The sequence below is a fragment of the Puma concolor genome, chromosome A2, assembly GCF_028749965.1.
Source record: "Puma concolor isolate L17-30 chromosome A2, mPumCon1.1.hap2, whole genome shotgun sequence".
In the NCBI taxonomy this organism is placed as follows: domain Eukaryota; kingdom Metazoa; phylum Chordata; class Mammalia; order Carnivora; family Felidae; genus Puma; species Puma concolor.
Window position 1 is genome coordinate 139149294 of NC_141668.1, and position 20782 is coordinate 139170075.

At 40.3% G+C, this 20782-nt stretch overlaps 1 long non-coding RNA gene across 2 annotated transcripts in view; it reads left to right on the plus strand.

Moving 5' to 3' along the window:
- Window positions 1-20782, plus strand: part of LOC147583558 (uncharacterized) — a 284453-nt gene that overhangs the window by 120307 nt on the left and 143364 nt on the right. For both annotated transcript variants that reach the window (XR_015248314.1, XR_015248315.1), the window contains exons 4-5: window positions 16232-16318; window positions 17256-17346. This is a non-coding gene — a long non-coding RNA (uncharacterized LOC147583558). The remainder of the gene's footprint in view (window positions 1-16231; window positions 16319-17255; window positions 17347-20782) is intronic.

The window sequence follows — 20782 nt, forward strand, 5'->3', positions numbered from 1 at the left end:
CCTAGGATAATACTATGTAAGAGGCTCACATGTATTAAATAACTAATGTTCTTCTAATAACAACAGTATTTGCATTTGTAAGAGCCTTCTAACTTTTCACTGGCTCTTACACATATAATCTCGTTTAAGATCATTTTATACACCTAAAACACACATAAATGTTGGATTCCAAACCTAGATGAAATTTGCAACAGATTTTGAAGTAGTGATGAATTGCTACGGATGTACCCTCAAGAACATGCCTTCCATAACAAGAACAGCGTGTGTCTTTAAACCTCCAATGCTTAGAGGCTGACAGTTGATATATTAGTGTAAGAGGCAAGCTCGTTTCCAAGTCCCTCCCAGGAATCATGTGAACGTTTTTCAGATATGGAGTGTTCGGAATTGTTTTTAATTTGGAGCCAAGAACTTTGTCTTTTCAGCTGACTCCTTTTCTTGTTTTTACCTGTATCCCCTTGAGCTGGGGTTGTAAGGAGAGTGATTAAAATCAAACAGATACCTCCTTTCTGTGGCCAGGGAGAGAACATTCTGTAAGGCAGGGGGATTATTGGTAGAGGGAACAGCAGATTTTAAGTAAAACCTTCCACAGTGAGATGATACCAGGCATTTGGTGGGGGTGGGCTATTGCTTGAGGGCATGACAAAGCTGGGAAGAGGTGTGTGTTTGTGAATCCAAAAATACTGGTCAGGGAGAAAAATGGTTAAAACTTGTGTAGGTCTATCCACTGTTGCTCATAGTGAATAAGCTGAGAACACAGAGACCAGAGCTAATTGTATAGTTACTATGGTAGGGGCTTAGGAGCCTAAGTTTGGGTTAAAGCTGAATGATGTTTGATTCCTAGGTCAGTGACCCAGGGTGGCTTACTTACATCTCTTGGGCCTCTCTTTGTGAAATGAGGATTATCTAGTTCTCTAACATAGATTGATTCAAAGTTTAATTGGAATAATTTACATGAAACATTTAACATTCCATTTTGCACACAATATATTGCTAAATAAATGCTACCCGCCATCAGGGTTGAAATTTAACTGGTGTTATCAGAATGAATGTGCATAAATTCAAGAGGCTAAACAGTGAAAATGGTGGGAGGTCAGACTGAGGTCCGGAAATACCAAAATGAAAGAGTGAGATTTCATGTATGTCATGGGTAGTCAGGACTTGGAAACCAGCCAAAGTGTTGCTTCCTCATTTAGGGTTTCCTGCGTTCATACAATGGTAGAATGAATGTTGAACTGCTAATTCTATGAGACATAGAAATGTCATTCTACTAGAGTTTAATTTTTCCCATTGTAATCTTGATTACTATACATTTATACTTACCAACATGTTAATCATAAGTTTTGCATCAGTAACTTTACTTCGTATCTGTGTAAGTAGCCACAGAACTTTTTTAAAAAGTGAAATTGGAATGAATAAGATTTTTGTTGGTCATACTTTGTCAAGTGTTACATCACTCTTTTCTAGGAAAATTTTTGAAACCTTTCCTTTCCCCTGTCTTTTCCACTCCCCTCCCCAACAACAAATTGAAGTAACTGCTTCTCTGCTGAGATTCCAGACACCATATACCTGTATATCTGGACATACTACACTGATGATGATGATATTGTTGTTACTGAGAGACTTCTTTTTTTTTTTTTTTGTAAGATACACGGTTCTATGATCACAAAATACAAAGATGGGAAAGCAGCAAATGTGGAACCTACCTTCTTTTTTAAAAAATATGTTTATTTATTTTGAGAGAGACAGAAAGAGGGAAAGCAGGGGAGGGACAGAGAAAGAGGGAGAGAGAGAGAATCCCAAGCAGGCTCTGTGCTGTCAGCACAGAGCCCGATGTGGAGCTCGATCTCACCAACCATGAGATCATGACCTGAGCTGAAACCAAGAGCCAAATGCCTAACCTACTGAGCCACCAGGCACCCCAATGACTGACTGAGTGACTTCTATGTTCCAGGCACCGTGCTCAGCCTTTTGAAACTAACTCCTTTAATTCCTACAGTAACTCTGTGAGGCAAGTGGGAAAGCTCAGCACAGAGAGGTTGAACAACCTGTCCTAAATCAAACGATGAATAAGCAACAACGTTTGTATTCCGAACAGGGCAGCTGACTCCAAAGCCTGAACTTTTGGCCTCAGTGGCTAGATAGGGGTCAACATTAAGGCAAAGTATTGTTTGCTTTCAGTAGGGAGCCCACATGTACCAAGCTGCCCAAGACAGTCTAGTTTATGCCTAGTATAATTACTAATAGCGTTCACTTTCACTCCTAAATTGTCTTGGCTGATGATAAATTGTTGGATGATAAATTCTGTGGTCTCCCTAGTCTTTATACCCGTCTCTCATTAGGGCTTATACCTCCATTTATTATCACTCCCCCAGATAAGAGCTGTATGATGCCTACCTAGAGCCTTCTCCACTCCTCCATGTTGGCACATTTTAATGCCAAAGCGTCTGCAGAATCGCAGAAGCTCTTGCAGGTGCTGTAGCTACACGTCTGTCACCACGACACCCTTTATTCATACTCCGATGTCTCTACACACTCTGTCACTATGCCTTGATAAGCACTGACTGCATAGTGGTCCTGGTTTGGGGATGATCCCTGACAATGCTTCTGTGATTTTCCCCTCAGCTTCGTGCACCCCTACCCCATTCCATGAAATTCTCTACTTGGATGCTGAGACATCCTGGCTTGGCTTGGTGACTTTGTTTCCTTGCGTGAGAAGCCGATGATCACAAGTTATAACATACATTCTCCAGAGGGGCATCCTTCTTTAGAAATAGGCTGTTCACCTGCTAAAGGGAGGAGAACATTGAATAGACCCACATAGTCCCAACTGAAAGTCCCATTTGTTTACGAATTATCCTTTGCAAAGCTTACTTCATATAACTGTGTAGATGTTTCTAAACACGTGGTGAAAAATTTGCCTCTGATGTTACGAACACAATAAAAGAATGGGAGGTTGGGACAAGGAACCTCTCATTTTTACCCCTTTAAATGAGAAACACTACCTCTTGTTGGCTCCAGGTCAGTGCTCTGTTGTGTCGGCCGGGACCCGCAGCATCCTCTCTCCCATCCTCCCCGTTGCTGGGAGAACCTGTTCCACATCCACACAGGGGCCTGAGGCTGAAGGTCCTGAGGTGGAGACAGAGTGGGTAGCCTCTTTCACTGCAGTCACCTTCAGGTCTTGAGGTCCTGTACCTTCTGTTACGTTGTGCATCGGAAGACCCAGAGCATGAGTGTAAGATGGTAGAGATCATTACCTGAGAAAGCAAGTACTGTGTACACGGTAAATACCCACGTCTTTTCCTTCAACTAGGGTGATGTTTAAAGTGGCTCTTCCTTGAAACAATTTCCAAGAATCATCCGATACATTCCACAAGCATTTAAAGACTCTAATGATAATCCATGATATCTCTATCCCAGTTCCAGCCTTGTTATTGCCTTACTTACCCCGAGATGTAAATACTATGGTTTTCAGTTTCATCGGACCCATGCTAGGCCAAGCTAGTCGTATGGCCACTGAAGGCCAAAACCTGACGTTCTTTCCCTTCTACTCGGCCTCCTTCCAATTTCTCTTCCTTCTTTACAACGGAAATCCTACGTTGAGAGAAGAGGTGCAAGATCCAGTGTGTAAAGGAATATCCTTTTAGACAGTTTCTTCAAAAGGCACACCGGTACTGCATTTAAATGAACATTCTGGTCTTCATTTATATTCAGGCAATCCAACGTGCAGAAGTGAAGTATAGAGCAGAGAGTATGACCATTGTCATGCTGTGTTCATCTAATGCATCTAGACAGCTTTAAAGATATATACACAAAGAATTTGGCGAATGTAAATGTCCTCTGACATTTCCTTGGTGGTAAACATAAGCATCTGAGTTCCTCAGCTTCATTTGCCTTATTACTGAAAGTATACTCTCCCTGTCTTTTTCTCTTAACCACCTTAAGAAATCATATTAAATTACTTTGTATCTTTTAAAAAGTGTAAGAACACTCTTTGGAGAGAACAACAGGACGCTAAGTTTAACAAGAAGCGTCTTTTATACCCATCAATTTGCTGAATGTACAAATTTGGAAAAGAGAAAATTGAAGAGAAAAAAAACACTTAAAGGCTGATTCTTTATACCCAAAAGAATGTTTTAGAATTAATAAACTTCATTTTTTAGAGCAGTTTTAGATTCATAGCAAAACTGAGTTAAGTATAGAGTACTCCCTGCCCCCCCCCCCCCGCCACAACTTGTAATCGGGGGACCTATGCTGACATTGCCTTATCACCCAAGTCCATCGTTTGCATCAGGGTTCGCCCCGGTGGTGGAGTACCTTCCATGGGTTTGGACAAATACGTTGTGACACGTATCTACCATCGGAGTGTTGTACAAATAGTTTCACTGACCTAAAAATTTTCCGTGCTCCACCTACTCATCCCTCTTACCCCCCTACCCCCTTGCAACCAGTGATCTTTTTGCGGTCTCCATAGTTGGTAATGGGGCTGTAAGCCTCACAATTGCCTCCATATCATAACCTCAGTATGTAGTGAGATTTCCTCCTTGCCCAACATCTTAAAGTTTTGCATTTTTGTCTTAATTGGGGATGGCTGATTTCTATAAAAAGAAACTCTCAAGCTTGTTCAAGTAAAGAGAAAGGTCAGTTATGCCTACAACAAGCAACGTAGTTGGGTTTGAGGGTACGAGCTTTGGGACTAGACAGAACTGAGTTTTAATCCTTTGCTACCAGTCATTAATCGTAAGACTTGTGACGACAAATGACTAGATCTGTCTAAACCTTGGTTGTGTCATCTGTAAAATGGAAATAATAACAGTTCTTCATAGGGTTGTTGGAGGATGAAATGAAACAGTGTATGTATGATGCCTTGGATCTGTGCTCAGTAATATTGGCCATTATATGTTTATCACAAATTTGGATTCCGAATCTTCGTGAGGTAGTAGGCGGCAAATGGTTAGGAATGGAAGATACTTCTGTCTCTCTGGGGCCACCTGTTTAGCCTTTTTGTTTCCTTCATGGTCTTTCCCCGCTTTTTTGCTTTTGTAATCTTTACTCTCTCTTGACTAACTTCCTCAGTTTTCTCTTTCTGTCTCTTCATTGACATGGCCAGTGTGGCCACTCATCCTAAAATCTACTTGACTTTATGTTCCAGTGCCATCCACAATTAAGTACAGATTCTGAATATTGAGCTAAGATATTGACACATTGGGTCAGGTTTTCACTCAGAATATAATTAAGCCTAATGGTCAGGTTGTTGACTTCCAACATAATAAGTGCTGCTGTTCATCCTACTTTGAGTTTCAAAGCGTTTTGTTCTATCATTTCTGATCCTCTGGGTTTTGGAGTTAAGGCCTTGAAAAAAAATGTTTTCCTTGTTTAAAATCCAAAAGATCTGTCACTTAATAGGTTCAGGATTCTTGTAAGTTCTGCAAACTTTTCAAAGGGACATTTCGAAAGCTTCTAGACAAAGATAATTGTGTCAAAAGGGAAACAGCTGTCTCTGTATTTGCTGAGGAGAATAAAATTAAACAAATAGCAGAGATGGGACTCACGTATAATTAAAATTGGATTATTGTGGCATTTGGCTTACCAGCCGGGAGCTGGATTCCTCTGCTTCTGTATCCATTCTCTTTCCATTCCTTGATTCCCACACTGTATCCCATCCTACATTCTGTGTTTCCTTTTCATTGCACCAGAATGTTCTTTGTCTTGCCTCACAGAATGTTCCTCCTTCCTTACACTCCATCACCACTCCTTCCCTTCCCCAAAGAGTATTTGTTCTTTTTCTTTGTTTGTTTTATCCGTTTTATTGTTGTTTTTGTTGTTTTATTTTGTTTTGCTAAGAGAAGGGTATGATACACTCTTACATTGCTTTCCTTTTATTTCTGGGAACAATAATTTTAGCTTTTTGTGTGGTGAAATCTCACAGGATTCATTAAAGTCAGTTTCAGAAGTACAGTATTAATCTCTTGCTGTTTACATGTAAGCAATTTCAACCAGTTTTCCAAATGTTTATATACATGGTCAGAGGCTGTGGTTTACCTCCCTACTTTGTTTGGGAAAACCAAACTAAAACAGCAAGGCCTTTTCTCTTTTGCCTGGGTTCATGACCATAGAGTTTCTTCCTTGAATAGGAATGACATTGTTCCGTTGTGTTGTGGATGTGCTGAAAATCTCAAAATTCGTGTCAATCAGAAAAGATTTATATGTGTTTATAAAGGTGCCAGCATTTTTCATTTCATTAAAATACCACAACAGCTGACCAGCAGTATTTTTCATTGGTTCCTTCCACGAATGTTACCAAGTATTACAAAAAAAAAGATTCTACAAAGAACTAGAAGTCAAGAGAGGTAAGAGGGTGTAAGATAGATATATACTGGTACCTCTTTAGGGAAAGAGTCAAGCAATAAAGGTTGTAGAATTGTTTGAATTTTCCATGTTATTGTGGGATATCCATGTGAAGGATTATTAGAAATGCTTACGTGTTGATTCTATCCTTCGAAAGGGGAAAATCACTGAATAAATGGGTTTTGAGTGTTTTTTACTTATTTAAGACAACTAAATGAATTTGCGTCCTAACCTGAAATCTCAATTTTTGTCCACTTTGTCTTTTTTCAGATCTTCAGCAGATATTTTCTGAGCTTCTCTTGTGAATTCGACCTGTGCTCTGTGCTGCAAATACGGTGATACCAAAAACGATTATAGTAACAATGTGTTTTCTAGTACTGAGTCCGATATTAGGCAAGTAATCACATCCTTACATTTATTTATTTTTTTTTTTTTTTAAATTTTTTTTTTTTTCAACATTTTTTTTTTTTATTTATTTTTGGGACAGAGAGAGACAGAGCATGAACGGGAGAGGGGCAGAGAGAGAGGGAGACACAGAATCAGAAACAGGCTCCAGGCTCCGAGTCATCAGCCCAGAGCCTGACGCGGGGCTCGAACTCACGAACCGCGAGATCGTGACCTGGCTGAAGTCGGACGCTTAACCGACTGCGCCACCCAGGCGCCCCACATCCTTACATTTATTTACAAATTCAGTTCCGTGCTGTGAGGAAAAGTACAAGGAGCTATGAGAGCGTCATAGAGGACCTAATTTAGTTTATGGTGTTCTATAATACAGAGCAGAGTGTTCAATTATATTGGGATGGAATCAGACCTCGGTACCCATTCTGACTGTGCTGCTTACTTGCTTTACGACCAAAGAAAAGTGACTTAACCTCTTTAAGCCCCTTCTGGGAAATGGGCACATGAATCAATGCTTTCTATTTCAACAGTTTGTTGCAAGGAGCTAAACAAGAGCTTAGACATAGAATGAGAACTTTTAAACAGTAGCCTTTATTGTTAATTCTAACCAATTATTGTTAATGAAACACAGAGAAGAAGAAGTAGGAAACAGGCATTATTTGGAAGCATCTGTGTGCACAGACCCCCATGTGGAGCAGTGCTAAGACTTTATAGTTCCAGGAGTTCTGAATAGTGAGTGTTACTGAGCCTTCTTTCATTCTGCAGCTCTCTGTCCCTGGTTTTGAATGTTGTGACTCGATTTCCTCTTGATTCTGAAGCAGGGGAAGAACTCTGTGTGGGCCTGGTCATGAGTCTACCTGAGGTTATGTTTTACATCCATTTCCACTGTTATCTACACGTCATCGATCTTGGTCCCTGACATGCCTTGAAATATGAGCTTTGCCTCAGCCAGGCCTCTTTTCACGTCCTCCTTCCCAAAGCTAGAAGCAAAATAATTGCTTTTAAAGTGTAGTTAAGACTTCAGAAGGGTAGCAGAGTGGACAGCCTGAGACCCAAATGCCCTATTGATTTACAAAGCACACAACCCAGCGGCAGGCAGGCCAGCTGCTGCACACCGCCCTGCGTGGGGTCGCATGCAGGAGGCCCACCCCACCCCCAGCCCCAAGAAAGGGTTTTGCAAAATAGGAGCAAGAGTAAGGCAGCTTCTTCACCAATTTCTCCCTACTTCTGTGTCAGAGCTCTCGGAAGAGATGGGGGCAGAAGTATGTAGCTGTGGGATTCTGTCTACTCACTGGTTGTTATTCTGCGTAAGTTTATAGGTGAGGATTAAGGCAGCAGCAGTACTAACAGGCAACGCTTTGGGAACCTTTACAGTGTGCCTAAGACCATGCCAAAGGCTATCCTGACATGTCCTTGTTTTGTTATTCCTACAACCTTATGGGAAAGAAACTATCCTTATCTACCTTTCAGGGATGAAAAAGCTGAGACTCAGAGAAAGTGTCCCGTGTCTGAGGCCACTGAGCTTGCAAATGGCAGTATTAGTGTTCCCACCCAACTCTTGCTGATGCAGCGTGCACTGGCACACAGATGATGAAATTATATCACTAGATACGTATTCAGCAGTTTGCTTATTCAACATTGATTTGTTGACTGTCTGCTACCTGCCAGACCATCTAGCCATCCGAGATAAAGCAGTAAGAAACAGGCAAAATTCCTTACCTTATGAAGCTTATATTCTAGAGGAAGAAGACAAAAAATAAACAAAATATGTAAATTTTATAGTGCAAAGTGGTAAATGGTAAGGGAGAGAAATTAAGGAGGAGGGGGTGTAGTTTTAAATAGAGTGGTCAGCAGAATCTCACTAAAAAGGTGACTTATCACACATTGAAGATATAAAGCTTATCATTCAGGGCCTGGGGCTGAGAATGTACTTGAGGTCAGTTCTTTTGTTTCTCCTTAGAGAGCCCGGGAGGTCTTCCACTCGAGGATCTTTGAGCAAGCTATTTGTACATTGACCCAAATGAAACACAAAGACATTTGTAAACATTCTAAACCTCACCCTTGAGTCACTGAATATGGAATTCATCAAGTGCTTTGGTCTTGGGAATTCTATTAAGACTCCTTTATGGTTAAGAGTTGATGTTGAAATAGGTTTGGGTATGAATATGTAAAATGGGCTGCTGGATATATTCTCTCTTAGCTTAAAAGTCCCCACCAAATTCATTAGTGAGGAAAGGCCCTAGTCACGATGTCCATACCTTCCCAACACACCCACGGAGTGAAACCACAAAGTGAACAGGTGGAGGCTAGACTTGCTTCCTAGAATTGAGTTTATTTAATCAAGAAAGTTACAGAAAATGGATAAGGAAGATGTAGTATATATAAATAATGAATATCACACAGCCACAAAAAAGAATGAGATCGTGCCATTTACGCCAACATGGATGGAACTAGAGTGCTACGCGGAATGAAGTAAGTCAGTCCCAGAATGACAAATACCATACAATTTCACTCATATGTGCAATCTGAAAAACATGAATAAACAAACACAAAAGCAGATTTAGGTCTATAAATACAGAGAGCAAACTGCTGGTTTCCAGAGGAGAGGCGGGAAGGGGGATGGGCCACATGGGTGAGGGGGAGAGTGAGATACAGCTTTCAAGTTATGGAAGGAAGAAGTGACAGGAATAAAAGCCACGGCATAGGGTATATAGTCAGTGATATCGTAATGATGTTGTATGGCGACAGATGGTCGCTACACTGTGGTGAGCGCAGCATAGCATATAAAGAAGTTGAATCACTATGTTGTCCACCTGAAACGAATACATTGTGTGTCAAGCATGGTCAAAGAAAATGTTACATAAATATAGAAGATGTGGCAAGAATATGTTTCACACACACATACATCCACGTTTCAGTAAAAATTATGACAGTAAGAACTTTTAAGATCACTGGGACAACTTCGATGCATCGGGCACCAATATGGTGAAATTTGTCACTCAAGAGAGAGCTCGGCCTAAAATAAACTTTCCAACCATTTTTGAAGAAAATGGTCACATAAACAGGATATAAAAGGTAGTTGGAGATATATTTAGTTTTTAAAAACTGTTTTACAGTGATAGACACAGCCTGAGTGGCAGTTCCGGGTGTATAATGAATGTGCTAACAACAAATGATTTTCCCCTGAGCGGATCCAGTGGGACCTTGCTGTCCTTGAAGCGTCACTTGCTGCTAGTCTTTGCCCTTGAAACCAATCTGCTATATCTCCTTAAAATGTGTCCACACTTCAGATTTCACAGTGATTCCAAGTGGCCATCACCCCAGTTATTTCTAATTAGTGAGATTTGCCGCTTAGAGGCTTTGCTGTGCTTGTGTGTGAGTGGCCTACAAATGACTGGTCACAGGTGCTTAATGCCAACATTCCATTTTGCTTCAGGTACCAGTTTTCAACCCCACCTTGCCCTTTTACTAGTTTTAAGAGCTAGGTAAGTAGGATTAATTTCTGTTTCAATATCTCCAGCTGTTTTTGAATCATTAATGCTGCTTTTACTGCAGTGTATTTCCTATTCATTACAGAATAAAAATGAACATGCCTTGGGGCCTTTCACATTCTCTCAGCCTTCTCAGTTTTTTTTTTTTTTAAAGCCCACTCTGAACCTCCTAAAACTTAATGTATTTTCTAGGCTAATTCATGTCTGGTGGTGATATGCCCATTTTGCTAAAAATCAAGACACTTCCCAGTCTTGACATTTCATTTCATCAGCTCAAAATTTCCAAGCCAATCTAAAACAGATCAGCAATGTCGACCATAGCAGGAGTCATACAACAAGGTAATTCTGCCCTTTTACTGAGAAACTTAACTTCCTTCCAAAGTTTTATATAGTATTATATCACTCACCTAAGAACGATTAAAATTCTTATGGAAAAAACCTGTCCGTCCCCTAGTGAAATGAAGAAAAAATATGAGGTAGTTGGAATTAACAGGAAAGTAGTGCTGGAGTTGAAGTTTGATTTTGTAAATTAAATTGCAGGGGTCAAAACACTCCAGCCTCTTCAGGGGATTTGCCAGTAATGTAAAGGTGTCACCCAGTCCAGGCCAAAGATACTGTAGAGTGACAAGCAAGGTTGCACAGAAGAGAGCAAATGTTCCGTTTCAGCCATTCATGATCAGCTTTTAAGGGCACAGCAACTAGGAACAAAATGCACAAGTCAAACAAATCACATCTCTGGGTCAGATTTGGCCTGTGAGCTGTCAACTTAGAAACTCAGTGACTGACAAAACTAGTTAGCTTATAACTACCTGGCCAAGAGAAACAGTGGGTAACCAGATGCTGATATTACAGATACCCAAGTCTTTTTTTTTTAATATGAAATTTATTGTCAAAATTGGTTTCCATACAACACCCAGTGCTCATCCCAACAGGTGCCCTCCTCAATACCCATCACCCACCCTCCCCTCCCTCCCACCCCCCATCAACTCTCAGATTGTTCTCAGTTTTTAAGAGTCTTTTATGGTTTGACTTCCTCCCTCTCTTTTTTTTTCCCTTCCCCTCCCCCATGGTCTTCTGTTAAGAAGTGGCTAAAAATGAACAAATCAGGAGACTATAGATGCTGGAGAGGATGTGGAGAAACGGGAACCCTCTTGCACTGGTGGTGGGAATGCAAACGGGTGCAGCCACTCTGGAAAACAATGTGGAGGTTCCTCAAAAAAATTAAAAATAGATCTACCCTATGACCCAGCAATAGCACTGCTAGGAATTTACCCAAGGGATACAGGAGTACTGATGCATAGGGGCACTTGTACCCCAATGTTTATAGCAGCACTCTCAGCAATAGCCAAATTGTGGAAAGAGCCTAAATGTCCATCAACGGATGAATGGATAAAGAAATTGTGGTTTATATACACAATGGAATACTACGTGGCAACGAGAAAGAATGAAATATGGCTTTTTGTCGCAACGTGGATGGAACTGGAGAGTGTTATGCTAAGTGAAATAAGTAATGAGAAAGACAGATACCGTATGTTTTCACTCTTATGTGGATCCTGAGAAACTTACCACAAGACCATGGGGGAGGGGAAGGAACAAAAAAAGAGGTTAGAGAGGGAGGGAGCCAAACCATAAGAGACTCTTAAAAACTGAGTACACATACCCAAGTCTTAAAGGACTTTCCATATGACTTGCATTTGTCTTTAAGGTGGGATATTTATTTATGCAACTATTTGTGCTGCTCCGTGGCTTTAGCATAAGGCTATTTGCAGAGCACACTAAATGGAATCCTCCACGTTAGAAATTCATTCTATGTAATGTGGAAAGAAGGTCAACCAAATGTCAATGGTTGTGGTCCTCCATTCTTCAATGGAAGCCCTCCTGTCCCATAGCATTGACCTATTAACTCTCTTTTGAAAAGAAGCCATTATATATATATATATATATATATATATATATATATATATATGCCATTTATATATATGTATCTCATGTATATGTATATATATGTATATGTATATATATGTATATATATATGTACATATATATGTATAACACATACATATGATATATAATAATTTGCTTACAGATAATGCTGCCCTTTGTATCCACATATGGTTTTGAAAGAAACTGGCCTTTTCCCAGTTCTTCTTTTCACTCTTGCCATGGATATTTCCAATAGACAAGAAGGCTATGAATCTGGAAAACCCCCCTTTTACAGAGAAGAAACACTCAGGCTTTTTTTTAAAGATGTGTTAAAACCAGACTCATGCAGTTGGAAGCAATTTTAATCATCATGTCAATTAAATGATAGCATATCATTATCTGTAAGGATGGAATGTGTTTCATGGATTGATGGGTAGAAATTCCCTGCAATAGTGCTCTTTCCTTAAGGACCCCGTGCCTTTATAGGGTCACTTTCTTAAATGTTGCCTCCCTGTTCGTTAATAATGTACTCAAGATGTCACTCTGTGGCCTCGTATTTTACTTTTTCTTTCAATTCTTTGGTATCAGAAGCTACTGAATCTGCGTCTTGTTTGCTCAGATACCATGTGTGAATAGCTGTTGGTGGCGGTTTGTGTTATACCCATCCTAGGGAATATGTCCACATTTTAAGGCAGGTGAGAGAAACTTCCTGGCAGGTCTAAAATTGGATCTATATAGTCAGTGACGATTCTTCATAAGCACAGGCTCACCTCCAACAGAGGTGCAGTACAACACAAAGAATATTTCTCTCCCAACCAAATAACGCTTATGGTGGTGGTCTCAAAGTAGAGCTCCTAAGTCAGCAGTTATCAACTGTGGTACTTGTTAGAAATATAAACTCTTGGGCTTAAACACAGACCTACTGAATGAGAAACTATGGGGATGAGGTCCAGAAATCTGTGTTTTAGTAAGCGCTCTTGGCACTTCTGAGGCCTGTTAAACTTACACATCCATTTTAGTATTATTTTCCTCCAAGCTCTGTAAGCAGCCTGGATTTTGCCACCCATCTCCCCAACTAGACTGAATTCCAAAAGAGCAGGGAGCTCATCTGCTTGTTTATCATGAAATCCCTGTCTCCAGCAGTAATTCCAGGCACATAGTAGGTGTACATTATGCATTTGTTGAATGTCTGAAGGAAGGCGTGAGTGATTGGCTAAGCGCTTCCTCCTGTCATGGTATGTGGCATAAAGGCCACGACACTCCCAGCCTGCTCATACAGGGAGGTTAGGGGGTTGCATAGGGTTTCTTAGGAGCTGCGCTGCTTTGTTTTAAATCTTTGCTCCCTCATCTGTCAACTGTATGTCCTTTGGCAAGTTGCTTAACCTCTCTGCCTTGGTTTTGTCATCTCTAACATGGAGACGAAAACAGTACGTCAGCTTCATATAGGGTTTTTTTTGTTGTTGTTCTTTGTTAGATTAAATTACTTGTGGTGGTGGCGTTTGTTATTGTATTACCACTGTGATTCTCCCTTCCCAAGTGGCAGCCAGGCCGCTCTCCACCCAACCTGCAGAGTCTCTGACAAAGGTCTGGATAGAATTTGCCCTGCCCCTTCAACAGCATCGTATTAGGAGGACTAGATCCTGCAGACATCATCCCAACTCCTAGCTTTATCATTCTCAGGATTCATTGCATCATCTATTACTTTGATTAATATTTACATTGAAAATAATGCATTGCAGGAATACTTAAATGGACTCTCATAATCTGGTTACATACACAGTACTGATGATCTGATAGGTTTTCTGATGGCACAGCTTCTCTCCAGTCTTTCCGTACTTCTTGACGCGGGCCTTTATTTCTGTTACCTTTACCAGGACCTCAAATGGTTGTCATGGTTAAATCATTAAAATACAAACAAGTTGTTGTTTTTTCTTCTAGTTCTGCCACATGCAGTAGTGTGCTATTTATTATCTGCTCTGACTAATCCTCATTTCGTTTTTAATGCTCAGCATTTTCCTTTCTGTGGAGAGCCATACATTGGCAGGAGTTCAAGGAAAGGCTGCAAATGCTTCGTAGAAACTATTTTAATCCCAAACAGTTAATGTTTGGAGAACAGGTTGAAACATATGTAATATAGGCACCAAACTGCAGGCAATTATCTCCAAAGGGCAATAGGGGACAGAGAATAAAGGCCATGCTGCCCTGAGGTTGAGGGTGAAAACCGAAGAAACACCTTCCTTGGCTTTCCAAGGGTCACAGTGTCAACTGAAGAATGAAATGATGAGACAAATGGAACAGCTTGATAACACCCAAATGGGTGTATTTATTCACACAATTCAAGCCTGACTACTGGAGTTCTTATCCTGTCCATTGACAGCCATTCTGAGCATTGTAACAAGATCCAGAATCCGATGTCTAGAAATTCTTAATGATACTCTGGACAAAGTGGATGAGAGGTGACAAGCCAGAGGGAACGTATACAGAAGTTTTGGCTCAAAAACCCTGTGACTTCCAGCGGCGGTTCTGTGTGTTGGTTTCATCAATTTGAACAACAGAAAGATAATAGCTGCCGCCTAATTTTCTGAAGATACAAATGGATGTCCCAGAGTTAGAGTTATGTTCTGTTTGAATAATGCTATTTGTGCTGTTCTTCAAGCATTGCGTGGGACATGACAAGCTGTCTCTGGTCTTCTTTTCCATGGTTTCATCCTGCCATTTAACCATATGTACTCACACACACACACACACACACACACACACCATGTAATCCCTAGTAAAGCACTGTGTGTTATATTGCTGCTATAAGGCAGCATTAATTATTATTCAAAATCCACCATGCAGCTTTATACAGTGTGATTTTCAGAAGGGAAGAACACTGTCGGAAGCATAATGGCACCTTGCAGGATCAGTTAGGGGGAAAATATGAGCTAAGGAGGCGGAAATCCTTGTTTAGACTTACAGAGAAATAATGACAAGCCATGAAAAGTTCCACAGGCCTTTGTAGCACTGAAATCTTTCCTCTAGGACCAACTTCTATGAAAATACACTACGCCTGGAATTTGCCCTGTCAAAGCCAGACATATTTTTTTAATTGAATCTTGCTCTGAGCATAGTGAATTTTTTTTCCCCGTCTGTAATTTGCTTTTTATGTGAATGGAGAGATGTTCTGTTTCTCTTCTGTGGAGGATTGTCATATTCCTGTAAAAACAATCAGTGTTGGGCCATTTATCTCTTGCTTCATCAAACTGTGATGTGGGCTGTAAGTACGTGTACGTTCGCAATATAGATTTTTTATTTCTGTATTTTATAGTCGTATTATTGGCGAGTGGCTCTCATTTATTTTCCAGAACATTTCTTTTTTTTTTTTTTTTTTTTTTTTTTTTAATTTTTTTTTTCAACGTTTATTTATTTTTGGGACAGAGAGAGACAGAGCATGAACGGGGGAGGGGCAGAGAGAGAGGGAGACACAGAATCGGAAACAGGCTCCAGGCTCCGAGCCATCAGCCCAGAGCCCGACGCGGGGCTCGAACTCACGGACCGCGAGATCGTGACCTGGCTGAAGTCGGACGCTCAACCGACTGCGCCACCCAGGCGCCCCTCCAGAACATTTCTAGGCTGATGACAACTCTTTAGTCTTTGTTTGTTAACTGTGTCCTGTCTGTCTACCTTTTCATGTAATAATTGCTTTCAGGGAATAAAACAGAAATGGGGTATTGCTTTGTTTAATATTTTTCAAATCAAATACAGCATAACACAACCATCTGTGAAAATACATTTCAGCTTTCATCAAATTCTGCCAAGGCTTTTTTGAGGATTAATAATCCCTTCATGTGGGCATGCTTCTATGGCTAATGTAGTATTGTTGGGCAGAGCCTCAGTTATATTTATGTTCTGACTCAGGTAAAAAAAAATAAGTAAATAAACGGACTTGTTGAAGGGAGAAAAAGTTCAGTTTTTTCACTCCTAAATATGTGTTGCTTGCAGAACAAGTGCCTTTGGAATGGAAGATATTGTTGAAAGGCTTTTCTTGGTGGAAAATGTGGAAGTCAAAGCTATATTCATTTTCCTTTTAGGTGGAGTCCAATTCTCAATCACTGGAAGGGCCCTTACAGAGCTCCACCCGTATTAGCAGAACATGGACTGCCTGATGCCTTTTAAAGGTGATTTTTCTTTGGCTGATATGGGAGAAAAGGGCTTGTGTCTCAGCTGTTTTTTTCTCAGCAATTGTGACTACTGTCCTTTCTGCCCATCTTCATGTTCTATATGCCGCTTGTCCCCCCTTTCATTTCCCAAAGCCCCACAAACCCAGAGCTGTTGCAGGGAACAGGGTGAGTGAGACAGGCTGTGGCAGGGACTGCGAGATAGTATAGAACGTTAAGACACTAGAATTTTATTAAGACGCACCACTATCTTTCAGAGTTTCTTGGCAACTTCTTCCAGTAGGAATTTCTTACAGGCCGTTGGGAGACTCTTGTCCCCAGACCGCCACAATTCTCTAAGTATTTTCACAGGAAACAGAACAGAAATGTTATTGATAAAGTCATTGACCAAGTGTAAGGAAATAAGCTATGTTCAATCAGTTCTGTTATAACACTTGTTTTGAAAACACAGATTTGTTCCAATGCCATTGATACACCTTGGAATGATTTGGATGTAGTTTTTTTGTTTGTTTGTTTGTTTGTTTTATTTATTTACTTACTTATTTTGAGAGAGAGACAGACAGAGAACACAAGTGGGGGAGGGGCAAAGCGAGAGAGAGAGAGAGAGAGAGAGAGAGAGAGAGAGGGGGGGGGGGAGAGGATCCAAAGCGGGCTCTGCGTTAACAGGAGAGAGCCCGGTGTGGGGCTTGAACTCACGTACCGCAAGATCATGACCTGAGCAGAAGTCTGTGGGCGTAGTTTTGCATTTGCTTATGTGTGATGTGATCCATGAAAAGCGTTTGGTGAACCCAGAAACCTGCACCCAGGTGAACCAGACAGTGTAGGAATACACACAATGCACACCCCCTCCCCAGACAGCCATGATCCTCCTCAGTTCACCACAGCGGCACGAGCCACACCATGCCCGTCTGGTAAGGCAACTTTCTTTGCATTTCAGATAAGCTTCCTGCTGCCGCTTTGCAACGGTTTACAAGCTGCAGCCCTTATGAAATGTACTTCCACAAGCACGTCCCAAGGTCTTGTTCAAGGTAAAAAAGGCAACATTTATTGTCTTTATGTGTTTCTTAATTGTGTAACAAGTGTAACACCGTCAACCATTTTTGTTGGGTTCCTCTGTTTTTAAGATGTCATAGGTACAGTTTGTGTGGCTCTAACCCCATTTTCCCATAAGCTCCTTGATATTGTTGACAGAATTTTGCAGAGCATGATGGTTTCGAGAACACCTACGTTGCTTATAGCAGAAGTGACGATCTTGAAGCAGCACTTCTATGGCAGGGAAGAGCAGGGAGCTGTCACTGCTTTCAGGCCTGAAGGACAAGGACAGAGAAACAGACTCTGGAACCCAGAGTGGTTGCTGGTTGCCTAACATCTGCTAGCCAGAGGCCTAACATAAAGAGAGGCTGGGGAATAAACACCCTGGACTCACTCTCCTCCCACTCTCCAGTCTTTGGCAATTACCTCCCATTAATGGGCCGAACCCAATGGGAAGCCAGTGGGTTAGGGAGTCTGTTTATTGCCATCCATGGAGTTTAAACACAGTGCATAGAGCAGGGCTGAGGGATGGATCTGAAGGCATCATCTTGCCCAACACCATTAGGGAAGTTACTTTTTAAGGAATTGTTTTTATTTTATTACGTAAATCCATTTTATTCTTCTCTTTCTGGATCTCTTAGATCTCAGCCAGGGCTTGAGGAGATTCATAAAGGTGTTTTTCTAAACAAAGGAAAAGTTGCTGCCAAAAAAGAATCTGCACTCCTTTTAGTCAAACCAGTTCAAACAGCCAACTTAGAAAATAACATATTTTCACACACACACCCCGCCCCGCTTCTCATTATATATGCACTCAGAACTGTGATCATGGTCATTTCCATGTGAACCCCTTTCTGAGGGCAAACATGTTTTCACATTTAACGCTTGAATTTTGCCCAGCTTGGTTGGATACTGTTACATAATTCACTAACTTTTGTGCCTGGTCAAGAAGAGGAATACTAAAGGGATGGTGTAATTCACTTGCTGATATACTGCCCTTCAATTTGGAAATTGATTTTTGTTGTAGTCCCATTACAAGACAACTGGCCATTTTCCAGTACTGGAATGGGGGGAAGGTGGCTTGAAATGAGTCTCTGTAGTGTGTCCATTTCCCAGATGTCCCAGCTTGATCTGAAATTCGGAAGAGACTATGAGCTCACAGCCTTAAGGGTAATTATGCAATAGGATGTTCGAGCTTAAATGAATCAATTTGTCATTGACTAGGGTAGTGTATGTCTTCCCTGCCCAGAAACAGCCTGCAGACAAAAGGAGATGTATTTCACGTGGTCCTATAGAGTTCAGATGTTTATTGGAGAAGAAAATATAAAAAATGTTAAACTTCAAAAGAAGAGTAAACATACATCTTTTTAAAAAATTTTCTTAAGGTTTTCTTTTTTTAAAAAAATAAGAGGCTCAAGTTTTATTCTTCCATAAGTAAAGTTTATTGCCACATTAGCCATAATTCACTTTGCTTCATGCTAAAGTGAAGTGGGTTGCTCCTACTGGTTAGCCTTTCACTGGGGAAGGAAATTTGATGCTATTGATAATGTTGACAGGATAATGGAGATGAAAATTTAGATTCTCCTGCAGGCTCATGTACTTTTAAAAATGGAGATATAATTCATCCATCAGAAAATCTGTCCTTTTGAAACATACAATTCAGTGGGTTTTAGCATATTCACAAAGCTGTACAGCTATCACCACTGTCTAATTTCACAGTATTTTTTATCACTCCCCAAAGAAACCCCATATTGGTTAGCCATCACTCTCTATTCCTTCTACCCCCCACCCCGACAGCCATCAATCTATTTTCTGTTCTGTGCATTTACCTGTTTTGGACATTTCGTATAATTGGAATATTGTCATCTGTGGCTTTTTTTTGCATCTGGCTTCTTTCACTTAGCACAGTGTCCTGAAGGTTTATCCTTGTATAGCATGTTTCAGGACTTTGTGTCTTTTTATTGCCACATAATATTCCAGTACATACCAGTACATTTTGTTTATCCATCAATCAACTGATGGGCCTTTGGATGTTTCTACTTTTTGCTATAGTGAATAATGCTGCTATGAACATTCATGTACATGTTATTGTGTGGACATATGTTTTCATTTCCCTAGTAGTAGAATTGCCGAGTTATGCAGTAACTCTAAATTTAAACTTTTGGTGAACTGCCAGACTGTTTTCCAAAGTGGGCACAAAATTTCACATTCCTAACAACAGCATATGAGGGTTCTGCTTTCTCCGTAACTTTGCCAACAGTTGTTGCCTTTGTCTGTTTGACTACAGACATTTTAGTGGGTGTGAAGTCATATTTCATTGTGATTTTCATTTGCATTTCCCTGCTGGCTAATAATGTTCAACATCTTTTCATGTATTTGTTGGCCATTTGTGTATCTTCTTTGGAGAAGTGTCTACTGGGATCCTTTATCATTTTCTTATTGGGTTATTTGTTATTTTATTGTTGTATTGTACCTGTTCTTTATATATTCCTTATGAGTCCCTCATCAAATCTATGATTTACAAATATTTTCTATCATTCTATAGGTTGCCTTTTATATTCTTTATGGTATCCTTTGAAGCACAAACGTTTTTAAATTTTTTAAGAGTTCTAATTCATCTGTTTTTCTTTCATCACTTGGGATTTTGGTGTCATATCTAAGACAACCTTGCCTAACCTAAGATCATGAAGATTTTTGCCTATATTCTTCTAGTAGTTTTATAGTTTCATCTCTTATGTCTAGGTTTGTGATCCATTGAGTTATTTTTTTTTCATTTTGAATTAATTTTTATGTATGATGTGAGGAAAGAGCCTGACTTTATTCTGTTGCATGTGGATATCAAGTTGTCCTGGGAACATTTGTTGAAAAGACTTTTATTTTCCTATTGAGTTGTCTTGCAATACTGTTGAACATCAATGGACCCTAAATGTATGGGTTTGTTTCTAGACTCTTAGTTATATTCTGGGCTCACAGACATTGAGAACTAGACGGGCCCTTTCAGATCACGGAGTATAGGAGTCACACATTCTGGTGTCTGTCAAGTGCAGTCAGGCTTCATGAGTAAAGTGTACCAGGTGTACTTGGGGAACATGGGCTTTACCCAGTGGTTGTCATATGGAAGCGTAAGATGAGATTGGTTGTATCTTTTAATTTTTCAAAAGAAACCAGAAATTGTGTTTCTTCTTCTGGCAAAATGTCTTGAGTTATAGCCAAGCAACTAATTTAGTTAAAAAAAAAAATGCTGACTGGCCATAGGAAACATATCTTTAGGCAGAACTTGGCCCATTATCCACCAGTTTTCAACTGAAACACTTCAGCCCTTTCCTGGGTCTCAGTTTAGGTGCGTAATCCTAAGTTGCATTGTTATTTGTGGCAAATTCAGATCTAGAAATTGATATCGATGCTTTCTACTTCCTAGTTGAATATTACTAATAT